The sequence below is a fragment of the Dendrobates tinctorius genome, unplaced genomic scaffold (genome assembly GCF_039654945.1).
Source record: "Dendrobates tinctorius isolate UK_male_01 unplaced genomic scaffold, ASM3965494v1 ptg000250l, whole genome shotgun sequence".
In the NCBI taxonomy this organism is placed as follows: Eukaryota; Metazoa; Chordata; class Amphibia; order Anura; family Dendrobatidae; genus Dendrobates; species Dendrobates tinctorius.
This window is the reverse complement of record NW_027361917.1, coordinates 36,269,437-36,296,706: the sequence shown is the minus strand read 5'-3', so window position 1 is coordinate 36,296,706 and position 27,270 is coordinate 36,269,437. Positions and strand designations below refer to the sequence as shown.

The following is a 27,270-nucleotide window of genomic DNA, read 5'->3' as shown; positions in this document are numbered from 1 at the left end:
CCTTTGTCTTTCCCATGTTGACCATGTATGAGTGCTGTTCACAAGTTTGGGGAGGGTCTTAAATAGTCAGAAAAGGCTGGAAAAAGAGATAATTAATCCAAACATGTGAAGCTCATTGTTCTTTGTGCCTGAAATACTTCTTAATACTTTAGGGGAACCAAACAGAATTCTGGTGGTTTGAGGGGTTGAATAATAAATGACCCTCTGAATAAACTTTTCACAATTTAAAAAAAAATTAAACAAAGAAATAACATTCTTTTTTGCTGCAGTGCATTTCACACTTCCAGGCTGATCTACAGTCCAAATGTCACAATGCCAAGTTAATTCCGAATGTGTAAACCTGCTAAATCTGCAGGGGGTTGAATACTACTTGTAGGCACTGTGTATATATATATATATATATATATGAACATTTACCTTTTTTCACAAAACATTTACGGTACTTCAGTTCCAATTTGTTTTATTTTACCAAGGGTAACAGGAGAAATTGGATGCCAAAAGTTGTTGTACAATTTGTCCTGAGTACGCTGATACCCCATACATGCAGGTAAACCACTGTTTGGGCGCACGGCAGAGCTTAGAAGGGACTTTTCAATGCAAAATTGGCTGGAATTGAGATCGGACGCCATGTCGCGTTTGGAGAGCCCCTGATGTGCCTAATCAGCGGTAACCCCCCACAAGTGACACCATTTTGGAATGGTGACCTCCTAAGGAACTTATCTAGATGTGTGATGGGCACTTTGAACCCCCAAGTGCTTCACAGAAGTTTATAATGTAGAGCCGTAAAAATAAAAAATCTTATTTTTTTTCACAAAAATGATCTTTTTGCCCCCAATTTTTTATTTTCCCAGGGGTAACAGGAGAAATTCGACCACAAAAGTTGTTGTGCAATTTGTCCTGAGTATGCTGATACCCCATATATGGGGGTAAACCACTGTTTGGGCGCATGTCAGAGGTCGGAAGGGAAGGAGCACCGTTTGCGGCAGAGAGTTCCAGAGTATGGGGGAAGCACGGGAGAAGTCTTGTATGCGATTGTGGGAAGAAGAGATAAGGGGGGAGTAGAGAAGGAGATCTTGAGATGATCAAAGGTTGCATGCGGGTAGGTACCTAGAGACCATGTCAGAGATGTATGGAGGAGACAGGTTGTGGATGGCTTTGTATGTCATGGTTAGGGTTTTGAATTGGAGCCTCTTGGCAATAGGAAACCAGTGAAGGGCCTGGCATAGGGGGGAGGCTGGGGAATAGCGGGAAGACAGGTGGATTAGTCGGGCAGCAGAGTGTAGGATGGACTGGAGCGGAGCCAGAGTGCTAGAGGGGAGGCCCGAGAGTAGGAGGTTGCAGTAGTTGAGGTGGGAGATGATAAGAGCATGCACTAGTGTTTTTGTGGTTTCGTGGTTGAGGAATGAGCGGATCCGGGAAATATTTTTGAGTTTGAGGCGGCAGGAGGAGGCAAGGGCTTGGATATGTGGTTTGAAAGAGAGCGCAGAGTCGAGGACCACCCCAAGGCACCGAGCGTGCGGGACTGGGGAAAGAGAGCAGCCATTGACATTGATGGATAGGTCTGGTGGAGGGGTAGAGTGAGATGGTGGAAAGATGATGAATTCTGTTTTGTCCATGTTCTGTTTGAGATCAGACGCATGTCATGTTTGGAGAGCCCCTGATGTGCATAAACAGTGGAAACCCCCCAATTCTAACTCCAACCCTAACCCCAACACACCCATAACCCTAACCACAAACCTAACACACCCCAACCCTAATCCCAACCTTAACCCTTTCTTTAACACCATACCTAACTTTAGCCCCAACCCTAATGTGTAAATGGAAATAAATACATTTTTTTATTTTATTATTTTTACCTAACTAAGGGGGTGATAAAGGGGGGTATGATTTACTATTTATTTATATAGCGGGTTTTTATGCTTGGCAGCTGTCACACACTAAAAGACGCAATTTATTGCCTAAAATAGTTTTTGCATCACTATATTTTGAGCGCAATAAATTTTCCATATTTTGGCCCACAGAGTTATGTAAGGACTTGTTTTTTGCGGGACGAGGTGACGTTTTTATTGTTACCATTTTTGGGCACATTACACTTTTTGATCGCTTTTTATTCTGATTTTTGGGATGCAGAATGAACAAAAATCAGCAATTCATTAATTTCTTTTTTTTTGGGGGGGGGGGGCGTTTATACCGTTTCGCGTGTGGTAAAATTGATAAAGCAGTTCTTCGTGTCAGTACACAATGACATCGATACCTCATTTTTTTTAATGTTTTGGCGCTTTTATACAATAAAAACTATTTTATATAAAAAAAATTATTTTTCAATTTGATTTATTCTGAGAGCTATAACTTTTTTTTTTTCCGGTGATGGAGCTATATGGCAGCGTGTTTTTGCGGCACAAGATGTCGTTTTCAGCGTTACCACGTTTATTTATATCTGTGTTTATGATCTCGTGTTATTCCATTTTTTGATTGGCGGTATGATGATAAAGCATTTTTTTGCCTTGTTTTTTTATTGTGTTCACTAAAGGGGTTAACTAGTGGGATAGTTTAAGGTATCGGACAACCCCTTTAAGAGAGGTATATTATCAAGTTACACCTATACTATCCCACCACTATAGCACATCAAGTCTACCACAATTTTCTTCTTACTTTCATTTCTGTAGTAGAACAGACTCAAACTAAAATCAAAGTGTTGTTTATGATTCACCACTGAAGTCATCAAGACAGGTGATGTTAAAATCACTATAATTGATTGCATATAATGGATAGTGGACGGATCTGCGTCAAACATAATAATTGACAGGCTCGGCTCAGGTGAAACAATCCTTCAGTCTTAGTGTTTGAGCAAACACTAATCCTAAAAGCCTAAGTTGAGGAATGGTTACCATTTGGCATGTTTTGCACTCAAACATGTTTATCTTGTCATCTAATCCTCTTCTTGAAAAGATCTGTATTATGTGCAGCATCATCTCCTATTATTTGAGCTTTACCCTTTGCTGTTCTGTACATCAGACAATATTCTTTAAGTTTTTCTTAGAATCCTTATATGTCCTTATTAGCAAGAGTTTGTAGTCCAGTATTATGGTGTCATTAATAGTTGTACAGTTGTGCTCATTAATGCTGCAGGAGCCGTGTGTAGACACATGTAGATGTGTCATGATATAGGACATGTGTTATGATTGAGTCACCGTAGGAGGCAAAAACAGAAATGCTAGCTAAGTCCAGAAAACCAGAGAGGTTGGCAGCTATCGGATTGCAGACCCCTGATCCTATCCACAACAACTAACTGTAGCCGTGGGGGGTTCCTACGATGCCCTAGACCCCTCGATCACAGCCGGAGAATTAAATAGGCCTAAAGAAAGAAAGGGGAAATCTAAACTGCCCCAGTGCAGATCCCAAAACAATAGGCAGCCCCCAACATATAATGACGGTGAAGCAAGATGAAAACACTAACACAGACAGAAAGATAGACTGAGCAAAGACTGGGCCCAAGCTAACTAGATAGGAAAGGACAGGAAGGCTGCTGTCTGCAATCCGTGAAAAACCCTATGAAAATAAGAGCCAACAGACTGACAGTGAAAAAGGCCCTGAAGACGCTAGGCTTCAAAAAAGCTATGTCAGTACTCAGGAATATTCTGAAGACAGAGCAACAGGCAAAAGGAGATTCAGCTCACCCCAGCAGGGAATGGCAGAATCCAGAAAAGCAAGGAAAACAAAAACAAAACACAAATGCTAACAGGCAAAGCAGAAAACTTAGCTTTAGAGGAGCAGGAATCAGACTGGTGTCCTCGAAGTCCACAGAGAAATCACCCGCAGGGCAGAAGGGCGTCGGCAGCCTTATATCCAGTCCGTGACTCCACTCAGCCAGTCATCCTCATTAGGCTCAGGTGCCTGATAATCAGGCTCATTACCTTCCTTTACCAGAATAGGGAGTTCACCAGACCTCAGTGACGAAGGGGAAAATGAACTCACAACAGACATGGTTAATGTCCTGCTCTCTCAGGGTTAACTTTTGCTCGCCTCCCTTTGGATCTGGGAGGGGTATTTATACTCACTCCAGACTAGGATTCCCTGTCAGCTATACTGTTGTTCTGGCTGTGTGTCTGACCCCCTGGTGTGCGTGTATACTGCTTTGCTTGATTGCCTCCCGTGTATGACCTGGTCTGTCTGCTCACTTTGTTCTCTGTCTCATGTTTTGGTACTATTGTCTTCTCCGGTTCTGACTTCCTGGCTTGGCTATTGTTACTCCGTTACAGTTTGTCCCTATTGTACCGTCTATTGCCCGTTCTGGTTTACTGATCTTTTGCTACGTCCTGACTATCCGTTCTGTCTAATCCTTTGGTACTGTCATGCTATCTCGTGCTTTGACCCCTGCCTGATCTGGTTTACGTCTATGTCTATGCCCCTTGTTACCTTTGTCCCAAAGTTACCTTTCTAGGAGTTTGCCTACAGCTCTTAGCTCTCAGGAGCTTAGGTCACGCCCCCAGCAGTCACATGCTTCAGGTCCTGTTTGTCTGAAGCACGCATCTTCACTGCTGCCACCCCGCCCAACAGGTATCTTTGAGCACAGTTTATTTTACTCAGGACACGTGCACTGTCTCAGTGAGCAAGTGCAGTGCGGTGTTCATGACATTATAGCTGACCATTTCAGGGTTTTTGTTCTCTCTGAGGGGAAAAAAAAAAGTGGTGTTATCCTCATGGATCCCATGCAAGCTTTGGCTGATCAGGTCAAGCACCTGACGCAAATGTTCCATAAATTCAATGTAGAACAGCGTACGATGGCCCTTACCCAGCAACAGTTGGTGGATACTGTGCCAGGGGGCTGTCGCTGCAGGGGCTCCTAGTTCTGGGGATAGAGATGTGTCCTTAGCATCCCCCGAATCTCCGGTCAAATTGCCAGACCCTTTCTCAGGGGATAAAAGGGAATTCAGGTCCTTCAGAGAAGGATGCAAGCTTTTTTTTCTTCTAGGCCCGCTCCTTCGGGAACGAGTTCCAGAAGGTGGAGGTCGTCATTTCCCTACTTCGGGGTGTTCCGCAAGCATGGGCTTTCTCTCTCTCTTCCTCTGCTCCTGAACGTATGTCGGTGAACTTGTTCCTTGAGGCTCTGGGGCACAACTATGACAAGCCTGATAGAGTGCAGCTGGCAGAGGATGTGGTAATGAGTGTGACACAGGGGAGGCACTCTGCTGAATGGTTCTGCTCAGAGTTTAGAAGTTGGGCCGCCAAAGTATCCTGGAACGCCGCCGCCCTGAGGGAGTTGTTCCGCAGGGGCCTGTCTGACCGCCTGCAGGACGCTCTGGCATTACATCCTCCTCCTGATACCCTGGAGGATGCCATGATGCAGGCGGTCTGTATGGACCGGAGACTCCGTGCTAGAGGAATGATGCAACAAGAGTCTCCCTTGTACCCCAAATTGTGTGACACTGCACCTGTATCTGAGCCCATGGAGATTGGGGCAGTCTCGGTTAAGGAGAAAGAGAGAAGGCACCGTAGAGACAACCTACTATGCTTTTACTGTGGAGCCTCTGGACATTGGAAAAGGAATTGCCCCTCCTGCCCTTCTTCAGTGAAACTATCAGAGAAATGACTGAGTCTGGGCAACAATCGAGGAGGTTGTCCAGACTCCTAGGTACATTTTTTCTCGTTTACAAAGATGGTGCTCCAGGTTGAATTGGAACTTGCTGGCGGTCCTGTTATGACCGCCGCCTTTGTTGACCGTGCTTCCTACATTAATCTGTTTGATGTCCAAGTTGTGACTCTTAATAAGATAGGGACAGTCAGGTTGAAAGATCCTGTTAAAATTGTGGCTGTGGATTCATCCCCTTTTACCCTGATGGAATTTGTTTTATGTCTGAAGTTTTTTCTATGAAAGTGGGTTCCACTCACGTGGTATAGTTAAGTTGTTTTATTATGATTAATCTGCCCGCAGGACTGGTATTGAGGATGCCCTGGCTGCAACGCCACAATCCTCTCATTGATTGGGTGAAGGGGGAGATCACCCGATGGGGATGTAATGATAATGGTCTGTGTTGTAACCCGGTTCCTTTTGTCAATCCGATAAAATCTGTATCTGTGTCGTCTGTTGGTCTGGAGGGTATTCCAAATATGTGTATGTTTTATTTTATTGTTTTATTTTCAACTAACTGAAGAGCCCGGCGTTGCCTGGGCATAGTAACCAACTGTGGTTAGTTATAACAAATTATAATGATTATATTGCACATAAAAACCTTGCATCTAATCCTATCCTGTGTGATACTGACTGCTGAGCCATGTATCTAATCCTATCCTGTGTGATACTGACTGCTGAGCTGTGTATCTAATCCTATCCTGTGTGATACTGACTGCTGAGCTGTGTATCTTATCCTATCCTGTGTGATACTGCCTGCTAAGCCACGTGTCTAATCCTCTCCTGTGCGATACTGACTGCTGAGCTGTGTATCTAATCCTATCCTGTGTGATGCTGCCTGCTGAGCCGTGTATCTAATCCTATCCTGTGTGATACTGGGCTTCCCCTGCAGTCTGTGTCAGAGGGTGGTCTGTGTTGGCACGATAATAAATTGTGTTATTTCCAGCTTTACAGAAGGACGATAACACCATAGAAATGATAAGAATAATAGGCCTCAGTTACCACAACTGTCTGCAAAGAAAACTGTTGCTGATAGCAACCAATCACAGCTCATTTTTCATCTTTTAAACAGCTCTGGGACAGCGTGGCGCGTTTTGAGTGGCGACGTTTGTTTTTCGACTTTTATGTGGCGAGGTTGGTGTATGTGTGGTGAAATGTGTGCTGAGGGTGGTATATGTGTTGAAGCACGTGGTAGGGTGTGGCGCATTTTGTGTGTGTGTTCATATCCCCGTGTGTGGTGAGTATCCCACGTCAGGGCCCCACCTTAGCAACTGTACGGTATATACTCTTTGGCGCCATCGCTCTCATTCTTTAAGTCCCCCTTGTTCACATCTGGCAGCTGTCAATTTGCCTCCAACACTTTTCCTTTCACTTTTTCCCCATTATGTAGATAGGGGCAAAATTGTTTGGTGAATTGGAGCGCGCAGGGTTAAAATTTTGCCTCACAACATAGCCTATGATGCTATCGGGCTCCAGACGTGTGACTGTGCCAAATTTTGTGGCTGTAGCTGCGACAGTGCGGATGCCAATCCCGGACATACATACAGTGGGGAAAAAAAGTATTTAGTCAGTCAGCAATAGTGCAAGTTCCACCACTTAAAAAGATGAGAGGCGTCTGTAATTTACATCATAGGTAGACCTCAACTATGGGAGACAAACTGAGAAAAAAAAATCCAGAAAATCACATTGTCTGTTTTTTTTTTCATTTTATTTGCATATTATGGTGGAAAATAAGTATTTGGTCAGAAACAAAATTTCATCTCAATACTTTGTGATATATCCTTTGTTGGCAATGACAGAGGTCAAACGTTTTCTGTAAGTCTTCACAAGGTTGCCACACACTGTTGTTGGTATGTTGGCCCATTCCTCCATGCAGATCTCCTCTAGAGCAGTGATGTTTTTGGCTTTTCGCTTGGCAACACGGACTTTCAACTCCCTCCAAAGGTTTTCTATAGAGTTGAGATCTGGAGACTGGCTAGGCCACTCCAGGACCTTGAAATGCTTCTTACGAAGCCACTCCTTCGTTGCCCTGGCGGTGTGCTTTGGATCATTGTCATGTTGAAAGACCCAGCCACGCTTCATCTTTAATGCCCTTGCTGATGGAAGGAGGTTTGCACTCAAAATCTCACGATACATGGCCCCATTCATTCTTTCATGTACCCGGATCAGTCGTCCTGGCCCCTTTGCAGAGAAACAGCCCCAAAGCATGATGTTTCCACCACCATGCTTTACAGTAGGTATGGTGTTTGATGGATGCAACTCAGTATTCTTTTTCCTCCAAACACGACAAGTTGTGTTTCTACCAAACAGTTCCAGTTTGGTTGCATCAGACCATAGGACATTCTCCCAAAACTCCTCTGGATCATCCAAATGCTCTCTAGCAAACTTCAGACGGGCCCGGACATGTACAGGCTTAAGCAGTGGGACACGTCTGGCACTGCAGGATCTGAGTCCATGGTGGCGTAGTGTGTTACTTATGGTAGGCCTTGTTACATTGGTCCCAGCTCTCTGCAGTTCATTCACTAGGTCCCCCCGCATGGTTCTGGGATTTTTGCTGTCACGGGGGCTTAGTTCAACTAAGGCTGAAATACCCGGGGCCCCTGTGGTGTCCCTTTACTAGGGGAAACCCTGTCTGACCCTCAACCCAGGGTTTTTGCTGAAGGTGCAAATGCCTGAGCCTCCGACCTTTCCTTATCTCCTGCTCAGCCCTGCACTTAACCCTCCACCCTCCACCCAGTGAGAAGTCACCACCAAAGCTCCCACACAAATAATGACAGACAGGGAGAACTTAAACTGCACTGCGCCGCACACACACAGGAATAAACAGTAATGTGAACAGGGCACAACTAAACACAAATATGGGAAGGAGAAAGGATAACGACGGATCATACAACACCAGATATGAATCTCTCTCTCTTGAACACCTCCACTCCAGACCGGAACCACTTGGTATGAAACACAAGCTATAATCGGCGACGCCCATAGGCCAGCATGACTATTTAAAGACCGTGGGCGTGACTAACCATCCAACCTGGTCTCCAGCAGGATTAACCCCCGAGAGCCTGAAGATCAGGCCGGCGCCACTGAGGCTATAGTGGCTGGAGGTGGAACTACCTCTGCCTGCCGGATGCTGTGGTGTGAACAGCGTCCGACATGACAGTACCCCGTCTTCTACGAGGGACCCCAGGGCCCTCAAGACTCATAGGACCCGGCTTGTCCGGATGACGACGGTGAAAAGAACTGACCAGCCGATCCGCATGTATGTCTGAGGCTGGAACCCAAGACCTCTCCTCTGGACCATACCCCCGCCAGTGCACCAAATACTGAAGAGTACGGCGTACTACTCGAGAGTCCACTACCTTGGCGACCTCGAACTCTAACTCGCCATCCACCATGACTGGAGGTGGCATCGGCGTCGTGTCCACCAAGCCTACCACCTTTTTCAATAAAGCCCTGTGAAACACGTTGTGTATCTTGTACACCGCGGGAAGTTCCAACCGATAAGCTACTGGGTTAATGATGGCAGAAATCCTAAAAGGCCCAATAAACCTTGGACCCAGTTTTAAAGAAGGGATTTTGAGTTTTATGTTCTTCGTAGCTAACCACACCCATTCACCCACACACAGGTCCGGACCTGGCACGCGTCTACTGTCAGCCACCCGTTTGTACCTGGCACTCATGCTCAACAAACGCTGTTTCACCCGCCTCCAGACTGATGACAATTGGGCTCCTAGCTGATCCTCCTCCGGGACACCCCCGGAGTCACCCTGACGTAAGGTACAAAACTGAGGATGTTGACCGTACACACAAAAGAATGGAGACTCTCCTGATGACTCTTGGCGGTGATTATTTAATGCGAATTCGGCCAGAGGAAGGAAAGTAGACCACTCCTCCTGGTTGTCGGACACAAAGCATCGTAAATACTGTTCTAGATTTTGGTTCATGCGCTCAGTTTGTCCATTAGACTGTGGATGAAACGCCGATGAATGTGACAACTTGATCCCCAACCTTGAGCAAAAAGCTTTCCAAAACCTCGCCACAAATTGCGTACCCCTATCAGATACTATGTCAGACGGTACTCCGTGGAGTCTGACCACCTCCTTCACAAATACCTGAGCCAACGTCTTAGCATTGGGCAAAGAGGACAACGCCACAAAATGCGCCATCTTTGAAAAACGGTCAACCACCACCAGGATGACCGTGTTCCCTGCCGAGGCTGGCAAGTCAGTGATAAAATCCATGGAGATTTCTGTCCATGGCCTATTGGGTACCCCCAGAGGCTGTAGCGTGCCAGCAGGACGGGTTCGGGGTGACTTAGCCCTAGCGCACGTGATGCAAGCTGCCACGTACGAGACCACGTCCTGCCGGATTTTGGGCCACCAGAAACGACGCGATACCAGCTCTAAGGTGCCCTTCACCCCTGGGTGACCAGCCAGTACCGAATCGTGGTGTTCCTTCAACACCTTAGGCCGAAGATGCAGGGGTACAAATGATTTGTTGGCGGGAAGTCCTGGTGGTACCTCCTCTTGGGCCTCGGCAATCTCCGCCTCTACCTCAGTCGTGAGAGCCGAGACCACTACCCCTTTCTGGAGGATGGGTACCGGCTCTTCCCGAGGTTCTCCCCCCGGAAAACACCTAGACAAAGCATCCGCCTTGGTGTTTTTAGCCCCGGGACGGTACGTCACAAGAAAATTGAAACGAGTAAAAAACAGTGCCCAGCGAGCCTGCCTCGGAGACAGACGCTTGGCCGACTCCAGGTAGAGCAGATTCTTATGGTCGGTGATAACTGTGACCTGGTGAGCCGCCCCCTCCAAGAATTGTCGCCATTCCTCAAAAGCCAGTTTGATGGCCAACAACTCCCTGTTGCCGATATCATAATTCCGTTCGGCCGGCGACAACTTCTTGGAGAAGTAGGCGCATGGATGCATCTCGCTCAAGGACGAGCCTTGAGACAGTACTGCCCCCACTCCCACCTCCGACGCATCAACCTCTACCACAAAAGGTTTAGACACGTCTGGTTGCACCAGAATGGGGGCTGAAACAAAACTATTCTTCAGACGCTCAAATGCACGTATAGCCACCTCAGGCCAGTTCGCCAGATCGGCACCCTTTTTTGTCATGTCCGTGAGCGGTTTGGCGACAGTCGAAAAGTGTTTTATAAATTTCCTATAATAATTCGCAAACCCAAGGAACCGCTGGAGTGCTTTCAGACTCTCCGGCCTCTCCCATTGCAACACCGCTTGCACCTTAGCGGTGTCCATTTTAAAACCAGCTGCGGACACAATATATCCCAAAAAGGGCAACTCCTGGACAAAAAATAAACATTTTTCCAGCTTAGCATAGAGCTGGTTCTCCCGGAGCAACTGTAACACCTGCCTAACATGCTGCAAATGAGTGTCCCGATCGCTAGAATAAATGAGGATATCATCCAGGTATACAATCACAAATCTCCCCAGGACATGAGCAAAGACATCATTAATAAAATGTTGGAAAACGGCAGGCGCGGTGGTCAACCCAAACGGCATAACCAGACTCTCAAAATGACCCTCAGGAGTGTTAAACGCCGTCTTCCACTCATCCCCCTGACGGACCCTTATGAGGTTATACGCCCCCCTGAGGTCCAGCTTGGAAAACCATTTTGCCCCCGCTACCTGGTTGAACAAATCCGGGATCAACGGCATTGGGTAGGGATCACGGATAGTAATCTGGTTTAACTCTCGGAAATCCAGACACGGGCGTAACCCCCCATCTTTCTTCTTAATGAAGAAAAACCCCGCGGCTACAGGCGAGGACGAAGGCCGGATGTGACCTTTGCTCAGACTCTCCGCGATGTAGTCTTTCAGAGCTTGTCTCTCAGGACCAGAAATATTAAACATCCTGGCCTTAGGTAATTTGGCCCCGGGTTTTAACCTAATAGCACAGTCATAGGCTCTATGTGGAGGCAGTTCTGAACAACCCTTCTCAGAGAAAACATCCGCGAAATCCTGCAAAGCCTCCGGCAGGCTGGGCGTCACGGCGGACACACATGTGGCCAAGCAATTGTCTTGGCAGAAACCACTCCATTGTACTATGTCCTGAGTTTTCCAATCAATTACCGGGTTGTGCCTGGACAGCCATGGAAAACCCAGGACCATTTGAGCTGGGAGATTACGGAGGACCCTACATGTAACCGACTCAGAATGTAGGACCCCAATGTGGAGTTTCACCTCTGCCACAAACTCAGTAATCTCCCCTTGAGGGAGGGGAACAGCATTAATGGTCACCACCTGTATGGGGTGAGGAAGTTTTTCAATCTTAAACCCGGCGGTGTGTGCAAACTCCTCATCAATGAGATTGGTGGCGGAACCGCTATCCACAAACACTGATATAGGTAGCTCTCTGCCGGCGACAATAACCTTGGCAGGGAGCATACATTGAGATACCATCATGGAGGATATGCATACGCTCAGTTGGGTCTCCTCCATACCCTCTGAGCTTAACAGTTTTCCGCCGGTGTGACCCTCTTAGGTAGTACCGGGCAAACGTTAACATAATGACCTCCTTTACCACAGTAGAAACATGCTCCGGACTTCCGGACTCCCGGAGCGCGAGGCTGAACCTGTGCCACGCCAGCAATCTGCATAGGTTCAGGGGACTCATCTACTTCAACCACACCTGCACCTCTGTTTTCCCCCAGAGGTAGCGTCTCCTGTGCCCCCTGACGAAAACGGCGATCAATACGTATCACCAAACTCATGGCAGACTCCAATGATGCCGGAGTCTCATACATCAGGAGGGCTTGTTTCACCCTCCCTGATACCCCATGAATAAACTGGCTCCGCAGTGCTGGGTCATTCCACTGTGTGTCTACAGCCCAGCGGCGAAATTCCGAACAATAGTCTTCTGCCAAGCGCTCCCCCTGGCGGAGGGCGCGGATTTTAGATTCCGCTAGAGCCAGTCGGTCAGGGTCATCGTAAATGAGCCCGAGGGCAGAAAAAACATTATCGATCGAATGAAATGTAGCAGAGTCAGGTGGTAAGGAAAATGCCCATGCTTGGGGGTCACCACTCAGTAATGACAACACCAGCCCTACTCGCTGGGCCTCATTACCTGAGGATATTGGCCGCATGCGGAAGTATAATTTGCAGGCCTCCCGAAATACGACAAATTTGCTGCGATCGCCTGAAAATCGTTCTGGCAGCTGAAACTTCGGCTCTGCACCGATACCTGCAGATGCCGTTTGCACCTTTGCTACTACCAGGCCCTGCTGCTGAACTGCCCCATTCAACTCGGAGACCTGTATGGACAGCGCCGCCAACTGGCGGGTTATGGAATCTAATGGATCCATGGACTCCTGAAAAAATGTGGGCCGATTATAATGTCACGGGGGCTTAGTTCAACTAAGGCTGAAATACCCGGGGCCCCTGTGGTGTCCCTTTACTAGGGGAAACCCTGTCTGACCCTCAACCCAGGGTTTTTGCTGAAGGTGCAAATGCCTGAGCCTCCGACCTTTCCTTATCTCCTGCTCAGCCCTGCACTTAACCCTCCACCCTCCACCCAGTGAGAAGTCACCACCAAAGCTCCCACACAAATAATGACAGACAGGGAGAACTTAAACTGCACTGCGCCGCACACACACAGGAATAAACAGTAATGTGAACAGGGCACAACTAAACACAAATATGGGAAGGAGAAAGGATAACGACGGATCATACAACACCAGATATGAATCTCTCTCTCTTGAACACCTCCACTCCAGACCGGAACCACTTGGTATGAAACACAAGCTATAATCGGCGACGCCCATAGGCCAGCATGACTATTTAAAGACCGTGGGCGTGACTAACCATCCAACCTGGTCTCCAGCAGGATTAACCCCCGAGAGCCTGAAGATCAGGCCGGCGCCACTGAGGCTATAGTGGCTGGAGGTGGAACTACCTCTGCCTGCCGGATGCTGTGGTGTGAACAGCGTCCGACATGACATTTGCTCACCGTTCTTGTGATCATTCTGACCCCACGGGGTGGGATTTTGCGTGGAGCACCAGATCGAGGGAGATTATCAGTGGTCTTGTATGTCTTCCATTTTCTAATTATTGCTCCCACAGTTGATTTCTTCACTCCAAGCTGGTTGGCTATTGCAGATTCAGTCTTCCCAGCCTGGTGCAGGGCTACAATTTTGTTTCTGGTGTCCTTTGACAGCTCTTTGGTCTTCACCATAGTGGAGTTTGGAGTCAGACTGTTTGAGGGTGTGCACAGGTGTCTTTTTATACTGATAACAAGTTTAAACAGGTGCCAGTACTACAGGTAATGAGTGGAGGAAAGAGGAGACTCTTAAAGAAGAAGTTACAGGTCTGTGAGAGCCAGAAATCTTGATTGCTTGTTTCTGACCAAATACTTATTTTCACCATAATATGCAAATAAAATTAAAAAAAAAACAGACAATGTGATTTTCTGGATTTTTTTTTCTCAGTTTGTCTCCCATAGTTGAGGTCTACCTATGATGTAAATTACAGACGCCTCTCATCTTTTTAAGTGGTGGAACTTGCACTATTGCTGACTGACTAAATGCTTTTTTTCCCCACTGTATATACATTGAGCTTTATATATTAGATGGGAGAGAAAGGGGGGGTGATTTGAACATTAATATTTTTTTTATATATATTTTTAATCAATTTTTTTTTTTTTTTTTTACCTTTGCTATGCTTCAATAGTTTCCATAGGAGGCTAGAAGCTGGCACAACTCGATTGGCTCAGCTACATAGAGGCGATGATCAGTTCGCCTCTATGTACCTGAATTACTGACTTGCTATGAGCCCCCACCACTGGGTGGCGCTCGTAGCAATCTTGCACTGACAGCCATAGAGGTCTTCAGGAGACCTCGGATTGTCATGCCGACACGTTGACCCGCGATCATGTGACGCGGGTGACTGGTGTGCGTATATCCTGCGCGCTTGCCCGAAGAGCTGTTTAAATGCCGCTGTCAGTGTTTGACAGCGGCATTTAACTAGTTAATAGTCGCGGGTGAATCCCGATTCCACCACTGGCTATTACCGGCATATGTCTGCTGTTTAAAACAGCTGTCCCCGGAATGATGTGGGCTCACCGCCGGAGCCCATATCAAAGGGAGGGAGTCCGACACCAGCGTTATTATACGTCTGATGTCGGAAAAGGGTTAAAGGGCTTTGCGGGGCCCAGTATGCTATGTGGGGGCCATTTTACTGTTTCGGTGATATGTGGCAGGCCACTATACTGTTTGAAAGGCTATGTGGGGGCTATTATACTATACAGTATATGCTCATACGGTATATAGGGGTATGTCAGCATACTTAATGCTGCTCAATATTAAGTTATACTTTTAATATAAAATTATAATATGTTAATATTAACCTATTCACGACATCCACTGTACATATATGGTGCCGCAGGAGGTGCATACTTGCAATTCGCTGTACATGTATGAAGCGACGATCACGCGGGCTCACTCCCAGCACCGACACGATCATCAGCGGGTGTCAATGCTGTACAATACATGATACTCTGTAGCACCAGTGACATCAGTTGACATAGCAGAAGGAGGTAGCTCCAATCAGCACAAAGTGATGGTCTCCATGGTGACCTGGGCTGAAAGATGGCCGCTGGTCATCCATGTACTGTGTCCTGTAAGCTCCTCCAGTGTGGAATGCACTGATCGAGTACACTGCAATCTAAAAGCATTGCAGAGCATTAGACCTGCGACCGGCGCAGGGAAAATGTGAAGCTCCATAGAAAAGGAGAACCTGTTAGGGTGTGTGCACACATTGCGGATTCTGCTGCCGAATTTTCAGCGCGGATTTGTCTAAATCCGCAGGTAAATCCACAGGTCAAAAGACCTGCGGATTTGCCTGCAGTTTTCCCCTGCAGTTTGACACCTGTCATGGAGCAGGTGCCAAACCGCTGCGGAATCCGCTGAAAGAAGTGACATGCTGCGGATTTAAAACCGCAGCAAATCCCAGCGGAAAATTCCGCACCATGGGTACTGCGGTTTTCATTTTCCATTGCTTTTAATGGTACTGTACAACGCAGCACCAAATCCGCTGCGCATCCGCAGGACCAAATCCGCTGCGCATCCGCAACGTGTGCACATACCCGTAAACGTTTGTTAGTAAGGGGCGTCAACTCATGTCCCGGACACATTTGGTAAAATTAAGTGGAAACCCCTATAAATGAAAAAGAAATGTACATTGAACAGCGACATATGCCTGGTGCTGATACACGCAGCATTGATACTTGTTTTTGGCTGATTAAGGATATAGAGGTTGTGAAATGGCACCAGGGCTGTGCGGCAGACCATTTCTTCTTATGCCGTTTCTTGGACACAACTGTAACTTATCAACAAAAAAATAGACAAATCGTTGTAATAAGTTGTGCCCTGTAGCCTTTAATAGGTTACTGTCTACTTTTCACATCGTGAAGATGGTAAACTTGTAATTGCAGCTTGTGTTGCTCCAATGTGGATGTCAAGTTTTCATTAAGAAAGGCGTTGGAGTTTGTTTATGTTGTGACTAAAAGTGGAAAAAATGAAAATAATAAATTACGTTTCAATACAAGAACCCACAGAAAGACATTGCAGCCAACGGATGAGTGAGCCGAGAGCTGGCACGGAAGTTGGCATCAAACCTCTCCAGTCTGGGAGGCTGAGTTTTTCTCATTTTGCTAAAGAAATTTCAAATAATGTTATTTCTTTTGCTTAAAAAGAACCTGGCACCAGAAAAAACACAATTGACCTGCAGAGATGGGGTCAGTCTACAGGTTAATAGCGTTATCAACCTACCCTGCTCCCGCATGTAGCTGAACAGTGGAAACCCACCACAAGTGACACCATTTTGGAAACTAGAACTGAAACTTTTTTAGATATGTGATGAGCACCTTAAAACTCCAGGTGCTTCACAGAAGTTTATTACGTTGAGCCATGAAAATAAAAAAAAAAAAATCACTTTTTTCCCCACAAAAATGTTTTGTTTTAGCCCTAAATTTTGTATTTTCACAAGGGTGACAGAAGCAAATCGACCGTAAAATTTGTTGTGCCATTTCTCCTGAATTCACTGAAAGTTACTTTTGAGTCACAGTGCAAAACTCAGGAGAGTAGGAACACCATATTACAGTGCTGCACTGATTTAAGGGTGCCATGACACATTGGCAGAGCCCCTTAGGTGCCAGAAAAACAGAACCCCCCAAGTGACCTCATTTTACAAACTAAATCTCTCAATAAATTCATCTGACACCACATCTGTTCATTCATCTGGTAATTGGCAGTTTGTTAAGATTGTACAATTATTGGGAAATGAGCATTTCAAGGAAGACTTGTACATGATAATTGTGCAGTGTAATTGAACCAATGCTTAGAATCATAAAACGGTAGAGTTGGAAGGGACCTCCTGGGCCATCTGGTCAACCCCCTGCTCAAAGCAGGATTCGCTAAATCATCCCAGTCAGATGTCTGTCCAGCCTCTGTTTGAAGACTTCCATTGAAGGAGAACTCACCACTTCTCGTGGCAGCCTGTTCCACTCACTGATCACTCTAACAGTCAAAAAATTTTTCTGATATCTAATCTGTGATCTCCTCCCATTCAGTTTCATCCCATTGCTTCTAGTCTTTCCTTGTGCAAATGAGAATAAAGATGATCCTTCTACAATGTGACAGCCCTTGAGATATTTGTAGACAGCTATTAAGTCTCCTCTCAGTCTTCTCTTTTGCAAACTAAACATTCCCAAATCCTGCAACCTTTCCTCATAAGACAGGGTTTGCAGACCGGTCACCATTCTGGTCGCTCTTTTCTGAACTTGCTCCAGTTTGTTGATGTCTTTTTTAAAATGTGGTGCCCAAAATTGGACACAATATTCCAGATGAGGTCTGACCAAAGAGGAGTAGAGGGCAATAATGACTTCACGTGATCTAGACTGTATGCTTCTGTTAATACATCCTAGAATTGTATTTGCCTTTTTGCTGCACATCTCCCCATAGATTACAGCTGAATGATGAAGATCCCATCAAAAAAAACTCAATGACCTTTATAAGTAACTAGTAGGGATTCTCCAAAGCAGAGATCCTCTTTAATGTTCTTTTGTTTTGGAAGCAGTTCGACTTGCCCATGTGAATTTGATTTATGGTTTCCACATACTTGTATATATTTTGAAACCTAATTACAAAAATTTTATCTGCAACATTGGAATATTAAAGGAAACTGTATATCAGAAATCCATGTGACATAAACCCTGCCACATTTGTTATTCTTTAATAGGTCTATAAATCTTAATCTACGTTCGGTAAAAATGTAATAAGCATAATGTGTGTGCTCAGCTGATTGTGCCATGTCTGGCCTAATTACTGTCACCAGGTACAAATACCTTCAGACAGGAAAATGTACAGCAGCTGCATTACCAGACTCCTGTGACCATGACAAGACCCAAACTTTCTAGGAAGATTGTGCATTACAATATAGGAAACAGAACCAGGCTTGTTCCACCACAGCAAATACACTGGTAGTTAACCCTATGTCTGAATTATTGTTTCTGGCATGTCTTGGTAAAATAAGCTTTAAAAATACAAATGTGTACTAAGTTAATGCATAAAGCTCCAGAGAAATCTGATGTAATCAAAAAGGCAATCAAATCAGACAGCACATGATATATATCATTAGGTAAATATGTTATTTATATGTATATACAGTGAGTATGGAATATATTCAGACCCCTTTAAATTTTTCACTCTTTGTTTCATTGCAGCCATTTGGTAAATTCAAAAAAGTTCATTTTTTTTCTCATTAATGTACACTCTGCACCCCATCTTGACTGGAAAAAACAGAAATGGAGACATTTTTGCAAATTTATTAAAAAAGAAAAACTTAAATATCACATGGTCATAAGTATTCAGACCCTTTGCTCAGACACTCATTTACCGTAAGTCACATGTTGTCCATTTCCTTGTGATCCTCTTTGAGATGGTTCTACTCCTTCATTGGAGTCCAGCTGTGTTTCACTAAACTGATAAGACTCGATTTGGAAAGGCGCACACCTGTCTATATAAGACCTCACAGCTCACAGTGCATATCAGACCAAATGAGAATCAAGAGGTCAAGGAACTGGCCAAGGTGCTCAGAGACAGAATTGTGGCAAGGCACAGATCTGGCCAAGGTTACAAAAGAATTTCTGCAGTACTCAAGGTTCCTAAGAGCACAGTGGCCTCCATAATCCTTAAATGGAAGAAGTTTGGGACCACCAGAAGTCTTCCTAGACCTGGCCATTAAGCCAAACAGAGCAATGGTGGGAGAAGAGCTTTGGTGAGAGAGTTAAAGAAGAACCCCAAGATCACTGAGGCTGAGCAACACAGATGCAGTAGGGAGATGAGAGAAAGTTCCACAAAGTCAACTATCACTGCAGCCCTCAACCAGTCGGGCTTTTATGGCAGAGTGACCCGACTGAAGCCTCTCCTCAGTGCCAGATATATGGAAACCCGCATAGAGTTTGCTGAAAAAAAACACATCAAGGACTCCCAGACTATGAGAAAGAAGATTCTCTGGTCTGATGAAACAAAGATAGAACTTTTTGGTGATAATTCTAAACGGTATGTGTGGAGAAAACCAGGCACTGCTCATTACCTGCCTAATGCAATCCCAACAGTGAAACGTGATGGTGGCAGCATCATACTATAGGGGTGTTTTTCAGCTGCAGGGACAGGATGACTGATTGCAATTGAAGGTAAAATGAATTATGGCCAAGTGCAGAGATGTGCTGGATGAAAACCTCTTATAGAGTGCTCTGGACCTCAGACTTGGCTGAAGGTTCACCTTCCAACAAGACAGTGACCCTAAGCACACAGCTAAAATAACATGAGTGGCTTTAGATCAACTCTGTGACTATTCTTTACTGGCCTGGCCAGAGCCCTGACTTAAACCCAACTGAGCATCTCTGGAGAGACCTGAAAATTGATGTCCACCAACATTCACCATCCAACCTGAAGGAACTGGAGAGGACCTGCAAGGAAGAATGGCAGAGGATCCCCAAATCCAGGTGTGAAAAACTTGTTGCATCATTCCCAAGAAGACTCATGGGTGTACTAGCTCAAAAGGGTGCTTCTACTCAATACTGACTAAAGGGTCTCAATACTTCTGACCATGTGATATTTCAGTTTTTCTTTTTTAATAAATTTGCAAAAATGTCTACATTTGTTTTTTTTTTCCAGTCAAGATGGGGTGCAGAGTGTACATTAATGAGAAATAAATGATATTTTTGAATTTACCAAATGGCTGTAATGAAACAAAAAGTGAAAATGTTAAAGGGGTCTGAATACTTTCCGTTCCCACTGTAACCCAGGGCCTGGGGAATTGTGATCTGACGAGTGTCAGTTATTGAACTGTGCGGACATAACCGCAAATGAAATGGACTGTATGTCAGTTCTGTGATCTCTACATGGCCTACCATGGTTTATGGGTGTATAATAAACCAGGAATGGACTTACAGTTGTGGCCAAAAGTATTGACTCCCCTGCAATTCTGTCAGATAATACTCAGTTTCTTCCTGAAAATGATTGCAAACACAAATTCTTTGGTATTATTATCTTCATTTAATTTGTCTTAAATGAAAAAACACAAAAAGAATTGTCCTAAAGCCAAATTGGATATAATTCCACACCAAACATAAAAAAGAGGGTGGACAAAAGTATTGGCACTGTTCGAAAAATCATGTGATGCTTCTCTAATTTGTGTAATTAACAGCACCTGTAACTTACCTGTGGCACCTAACAGGTGTTGGCAATAACTAAATCACACTTGCAGCCAGTTAACATGGATTAAAGTTGACTCAACCTCTGTCCTTGTGTGTACCACATTGAGCATGGAGAAAAGAAAGAAGACCAAAGAACTGTCTGAGGACTTGAGAAACCAAATTGTGAGGAAGCATGATCAATCTCAAGGCTACAAGTCCATCTCCAAAGACCTGAATGTTCCTGTGTCTACCGTGCGCAGTGTCATCAAGAAGTTTAAAGCCCATGGCACTGTGGCTAACCTCCCTAGATGTGGACGGAAAAGAAAAATTGACAAGAGATTTCAACGCAAGATTGTGCGGATGTTGGATAAAGTTCAAGCTGCCCTGCAGTCCGAGGGTACAACAGTGTCAACCCGTACTATCCGTCGGCGTCTGAATGAAAAGGGACTGTATGGTTGGAAACCCAGGAAGACCCCACTTCATACCCCGAGACATAAACAAGCCAGGCTGGAGTTTGCCAAAACTTACCTGAAAAAGCCTAAAACGTTTTGGAAGAATGTACTCTGGTCAGATGAGACAAAAGTAGAGCTTTTTGGGCAAAGGCATCAACATAGAGTTTACAGGAGAAAAAAAAGAGGCATTCAAAGAAAAGAACACGGTCCCTACAGTCAAACATGGCAGAGGTTCCCTCATGTTTTGGGGTTGTTTTGCTGCCTCTGGCACTGGACTGCATGACCGTGTGCATGGCATTATGAAGTCTGAAGACTACCAACAAATTTTGCAGCATAATGTAGGGCCCAGTGTGAGAAAGCTTTGTCTCCCTCAGAGGTCATGGGTCTTCCAGCAGGACAATGACCCAAAACACACTTCAAAAAGCACTAGAAAATGGTTTGAGAGAAAGCACTGGAGACTTCTAAGGTGGCCAGCAATGAGTCCAGACCTGAATCTCATAGAACACCTGTGGAGAGATCTAAAAATGGCATTTTGGAGAAGGCACCCTTCAAATATCAGGGACCTGGAGCAGTTTGCCAAAGAAGAATGGTCTAAAAATCCAGCAGAGCATTGTAAGAAACTCATTGATGGTTACCGGAAGTGGTTGGTCGCAGTTATTGTGGCTAAAGGTTGTGCAACCAAGTATTAGGCTGAGGGTGCCAATATTTTTGTCTGGCCCATTTTTGGAGTTTTGTGTGAAATGATCAATGTTTTGATTTTGCTTCATTCTCTTTGGTGTTTTTTCATTTAAGACAAATTAAATGAAGATAATAATACCAAAGAATTTGTGTTTGCAATCATTTTCAGGAAGAAACTGAGTATTATCTGACAGAAATGCAGGGGTGTCAATAATTTTGGCCACAACTGTATATAAATGAAGAAACGGTTGCTATTTGTTTAAATATCGCTGCCAAGTGTGTGGACCCCAACCCGCTTAGTGTTCGCTACGTCACATGTGGTGGAAAGAATGCGGGCACTCTTTTAGCCATTTTGCTAGGGGCAACAGATGAGGCCTATAAGCTCAGTTGCTGGGGGAAATGGATGAGGTGCACGATTCTGGTTTCTGCAGCATTGCAGCCTAGTTGCTGGGGGTAACATTATAGCTGCAACAGCACACGCGGAATCAAGCATCTAGCTGTAGCTCGGCGAGTCCACGAAAATTAAAGCTTCTGGCTGTAACTCGGCGGGGTTACGATGGTTATCCAGGCACTCAACCCAGGTTTGCTGTGCCAGAACCAAGAGCGACGCGCAGCAGTAGCTGTGCAAAATGCCAGGCGTGGATCGTTGTGCAGCGGCAGGGGTACGACAACTGGGGGTGCCAGGAGGTCCAGCCACAGCCGTGGGAAGCGAAGCAGCCATGTGTGAAGTGGCTTACAGTGACGCCATCCAGGAGTTCTATCACTCCATGATCCGTGGGCATCTTCAGGAGCTGGTGGGGGTGTCCACGGAAAGTACTCAAAAGGGGGCGACATCCCAAAAGGGAGTAATTGCCCAAAAGGGGATGGTATCTTAAAAGGGGGTAGTTTCCCCAAAGTGGACAGAGTCCCAAATTGGGTAGTTGCCCAATAGGGTGCGGAGTCCCAAAAAGGGTGGTGGCCCTAAAGGAGATAATGGCCCAAAAGGGGGCAAAGTCTTGAAAGATAGTAGTTGCCCGAAGAGGGCAGAGCATCCCGAAGTCAAAGGGGTGGCACAGACTGACTGTTGCCGAGGACAATTGTACTATGTGTGCCCAGGCTGCCATATGAACTACCCACCCGGCAAGGGGCTATGTGGGTGTGCCCTGCAGATGAACACAGAGGCTGTGGTCAAACAGATCGATTTTGGGAGCTCGGTGACCCCAGTGAGGGCTGCACCAAATGTACATGTACTACCCAAAAGGAAGATTGGGGTCACCCGCATGCATGGGGGCACTAAAGACTATCTGGTGTCCAGGGTGATCCTCGAGGCGGCCAATAACATTGCAAGCCATGATGTCGCTGTAGTCCCGACCTTAACCTGTCCGGTGATAATAGGCCGGGACTCTAGGCTGTTCTCGGACTTGTGGGAGAAGGGAGTTCCTCTACTACAGGAAGATAAAGTGCTCTCTGCTGATGTAGATGGGTACATTAAGGCAGTAACACCTCCCAAAATTGATGGTTTAGACGTAGGGGTGACTAGAGGAAGGTATGCGTCTGCTCAACTTAGTGATCTGACGTCACCTGAAGTATACCACGGTATGACTGGTAGTGATGTGGTAGCTGAAAAGAGTGGAGCTGACACCAACTTAGAGAGCGACTTGGGGGTTCACCATACTGTGGGGTGTGACACAGACTCCGGGTGTTACTGTGACTCAAAGGAAAAAAGGGAGTCCAGTAAGTAAGGGCCCAACAAGCAAGGCAAATCCTACCATCGCCGAATGAGTATGTCCCAGAAAGAAGCGGCCCATGTGACCCTTGCTGATAATAGAATGTCATGTGCTTTTACTCCATTTGTGAGTTCTCTTCCAGAAACTGAGATCAGGAAAGAAGGTGAAGTGTTGTTGCAACCAGTGGGGCTGAGAAAGATATTGGGCTGTCAGAGTAACTGACACAGTGTGACGACAATGCTCCACAAAATGAAGTCAGGGAGATGGATCCAGCCAAGAACATGGTGTGGTTGTCCTTTCCGGTTTCTGCGCAACCAGTTGATGGCCGGTCAGTTGATGGCGCTATAGGAGAAGAAATCCTGGAAAGTGCTGGTGGAGCAGGAGTCCACAATGCTCAGGGAGAGCAGACCAATAATAGATCCACCTCTAGGGGGGCTGGAAACAAAAACAACGTAATTGGTGAAGAAGTGGAGAACATTGAAGACTGCAAAGACCCTGAGGGTGAAGAGTTGAAGGGAGTGAAAATCTTTGAAGGTGACACTGCTGAGACCCATGAGAAGGCTGAAGCTGCCATTGCTGAATCCCAGGTGAAGACCGAGGGTGCAGTAATGGAAGAAGCCAAAGAAGATGTGAGGCCTGAAGCAGATAGTTCCTCGAGTGGTGGAAGCTCAACCAATTCAGAGGATGGAAGAAACGAGCTAAGGAGGATAAAGGAGCAGTTGAAGCAAGAAGAGCTCGGAGACAGGTTGCTGAGTGCCGACTAAGGACGATGGGGAGACAGATGTCCGAGCTCAGAGTTCACTAGGCAGAAAATCAGTCGTGAATGAGGCAGCCTTGGAGAAGATGGAGTGGTAGGTGTCCGCTCTGATAAACCGTCCGGAAAGAGCCGATTCCAGAAACTGAGCAAGGCTTTCATCTCTTTGAAGTAGAGAAAGGTGAGAGTCAATTGTTGAAGCGCCTTCTGAAGAAGTGAGAGAAGAGTGTGCCAGAGAGTCTGTGCATGACGACTGTAAGGCTGTGTGCACACGATGCAGAATTACTGCGGATCCGCAGCTGTTTTTACCGCGCAGAAACGCTGTGGATCCGCAGTGTGATTTACAGTAGCATGTAAATCAATGAAAAAAAAACCCGCTGTGCAGACGCTGCGGATTTTTCCGCGCGGTATTCCTGCGCTACAAAATCCGCAGCATGTCACTTCTTTTGTGCAGTTTTCCACCTCCTCAGTCTCCAAATCCGCAGGGGGAAAACCGCAGTGGAAAACCGCACAAAAACCGCATCAAAAATGGAAGAAATCCGCAGGAAAAATGCAGGTTATTTGACCTGCGGATTTCTTCAATTCTGCGCTGAAAAATCCGCAGGGCAAAAAAGTACGTGCGCACTCAGCCTAAGAAGGCCGTGGAATCCTGTAAGGTGTACTGGTCCCCAGAAGCTAAACAGCTGGTGGTTCTGTCCACATCCAAAGTTTCTGTGGATCGAGTGGCTATCCTGAGGGACATGCACTTTTGAGGTGTGTTCGCATGAAACAGTTGATCCGGTTGAAGAACGAAGAAGCTGCTAGGCAGCTGGGGCTTATGAGGAAAGCTCGAAGTCTACTGGAAGATGTGGTCCAGGTGCCTAGTGCTCTGCTGAGATAAGTCATCAGGAAAAATGGACAACTCATGCAGGAAATGGTGAATAAGGTCTTGAGTGATGAGAGTAAGAATTCTCAATAATGGCGAAGACAAGATACATAGCGAAGCGAAGTGGGTATGGTTCCGTTCCTCATGGTGGGGGCAGGGGAATATGCGGATTCTTCTCACGTATAGGGTGACTCACCTCAAAGAAGTGCAGCAGTTAAGGCTGGAAAAAGCAATAATCCAGAGACAGCGTTGCTGCCAAAGATGGAAGCCATCTTTCAATCATGGTACCCAACAAAGTGGTGGTCCGCCCAGTGATAGGCGGGCCACAGGAGAAGCTAGCTTCAAATGGTGAAACAGGTCTCTAGGCGATGAAAGATGCCTACTGAGAGCTTTCCGAACACATCCTGAGGATAGTGGGCATACTAGGTTGAGAGGTAGTGAATTCCCTGCTGAGCCAATGCTGAGGGTCCTAGACAGAAGGCCTAATAGTGTATGTGACAATACAGTAGAAAGTGAATCACACACTGCTGTATTGACCGCCGGGGGCGGGGAAGGTCTAACCAAGTCGCGACTCGGTATTGTGAGATGACAAAGTCTGATGCCACATTTTTCACAAAAAGGAAGTTGGTGACAGTGACAGACGGTATCTCTCTAAGGAATCAGGTGACAATGAGGGATCATGTTCCACCAGCCAATGCTTATAGTAGATGGAGAGGGTCACCTCAACTGGTAGCTCGAGACAAGAGGGACGTCCTTTCTCGGGGCCCCAGATCGTGGTCATGTGTTCATCCCCACTGGTTTGAACAGAGGGGGAGGTTATGTGAGGTACCAACTAGTGGTATTATGAGAGACAGGTATGTATCGCACAGACAGAGGTCTGCTGCGATCTAAATCCAAGACAGTTGGCTGGGTCTTGTTGTCCCACAAACTTATATATTTTATTATGGCTGGATTTAAGGGTTAACCAATGATGGGTGTGTCTGATTAACCACATACCTCCCAGGGGTGTGTTCCTGTGATGTCAGAAATGTCCTATAGGCTTCCTGGTTGCACCACATGTGGAGGTGATGGTCACGTGTGAGACTGGAGCTAGCTGGAGCTCCTGAAACTCAATGAAGCTACTGAGGATCTGGACTGGTGGCAGGACCACTATGAAACCAGTCTGGGAAACCTGAGAATCTGTTAAAGGGAATCTGTCACCCCTTTTATGAGATATCATATAATGATATCATTCAATTGTGTGTTACCAAAGTATTGTAGTCATACTTTTTATCCCTCCTGTCCCTGCACCTTTGATGCATAAATACCTCTTTTATCACTCTTCAGATTTATGGAAATCACCGCGGTCCAGTTCGATGGGCATGGCTTATTCTTCCCCCACCTTGGCTTGCTGGATGTAATTTCTTCTGTGAATATAACAGATGGCGTTCTTTATTCGCGCCTGCGCATTGATAAGGCCGTTCGTGCTTGCGCAGTATGCTTTGTCTTCATATGCATATGGACCGCGGCGATTTCCATAAATCTGATGAGTGATAAAAATGGTATTTATGCATCAAAGGTGCGGGGACAGGGGGGATAAAAAGTATGACTACAATACTTAGGTAACACACAATTGAATATCATTATATGATATCTGAAAAAAGGGGTGACAGATTCCCTTTAACCAGATATTCCATAGCCTGGGAAATTGTGAACTGACGGGTGTCAGCTACTGAACTGTGCGGACATAACCGCAAATGAAATGGATTGTATGTTGGTTCTGTGATGTCTACATGGCCTACCGTGGTTTATGGATGTATAACAATCCAGGAATGGACTTATGTAAATGAAGAAACGGTTGCTGTTTGTTTAAATATCGCTGCCAAGTGCGTGTACCCCAACCCGCTTAGTGATCGCTGCATGACAGTGCTCATATATGTGCGTGCTTGTCTGTCTGTGCGTGCCCGCACTTTTGTGTGTGTATGGCTGGAATCACACTATCGTATAACACGGCCGAGTGCTATGAAATAAAGCATCGCATAACACTCGACCCAGTGTTTTACTGTGGGGTAGCTCAGATCTGCGATTATTTTCTCATGCCAATTCAGCAGTAGAGAACTTCACAGCATGCTGCTATTGACAGTGAGACTCGGCTCACTCATATAAGTCTATGGGTGCGAGAGAAGCATCGCACTGCACTCAGATATCACCCGAGTGCAGTGCAATTCCTGACGACACCGGCAGCAGTAGAGATGAAGAATTGACTTTCTCTGTCTCCTCCGCAATTGTGCCCCGATCCTATCGTGCAAGAAGATTGGAGCGCAGAGCACTGACCCTCGGCTGACACTCTCGCATCAGATGCCATGTGCTGTGTGACTCCAGCCTGTGTGTGTGTGCGCCTCTGTGTGTTTGTGTGTGTACCACTCAGTGTACTCTCCTGTAATATCCTTGTGCCATTATATTTGTATTAGAGCAGTAAATGATTCCAT

The 27,270-nt window shown here is 45.9% G+C and overlaps 1 protein-coding gene across 2 annotated transcripts in view; it reads left to right on the top strand.

Annotated features, from left to right (window-relative positions):
* TTC27 (tetratricopeptide repeat domain 27) overlaps positions 1-27,270 on the top strand; it is a 635,517-nt gene that overhangs the window by 188,050 nt on the left and 420,197 nt on the right. The gene's annotated exons all lie outside the window — the stretch shown is intronic.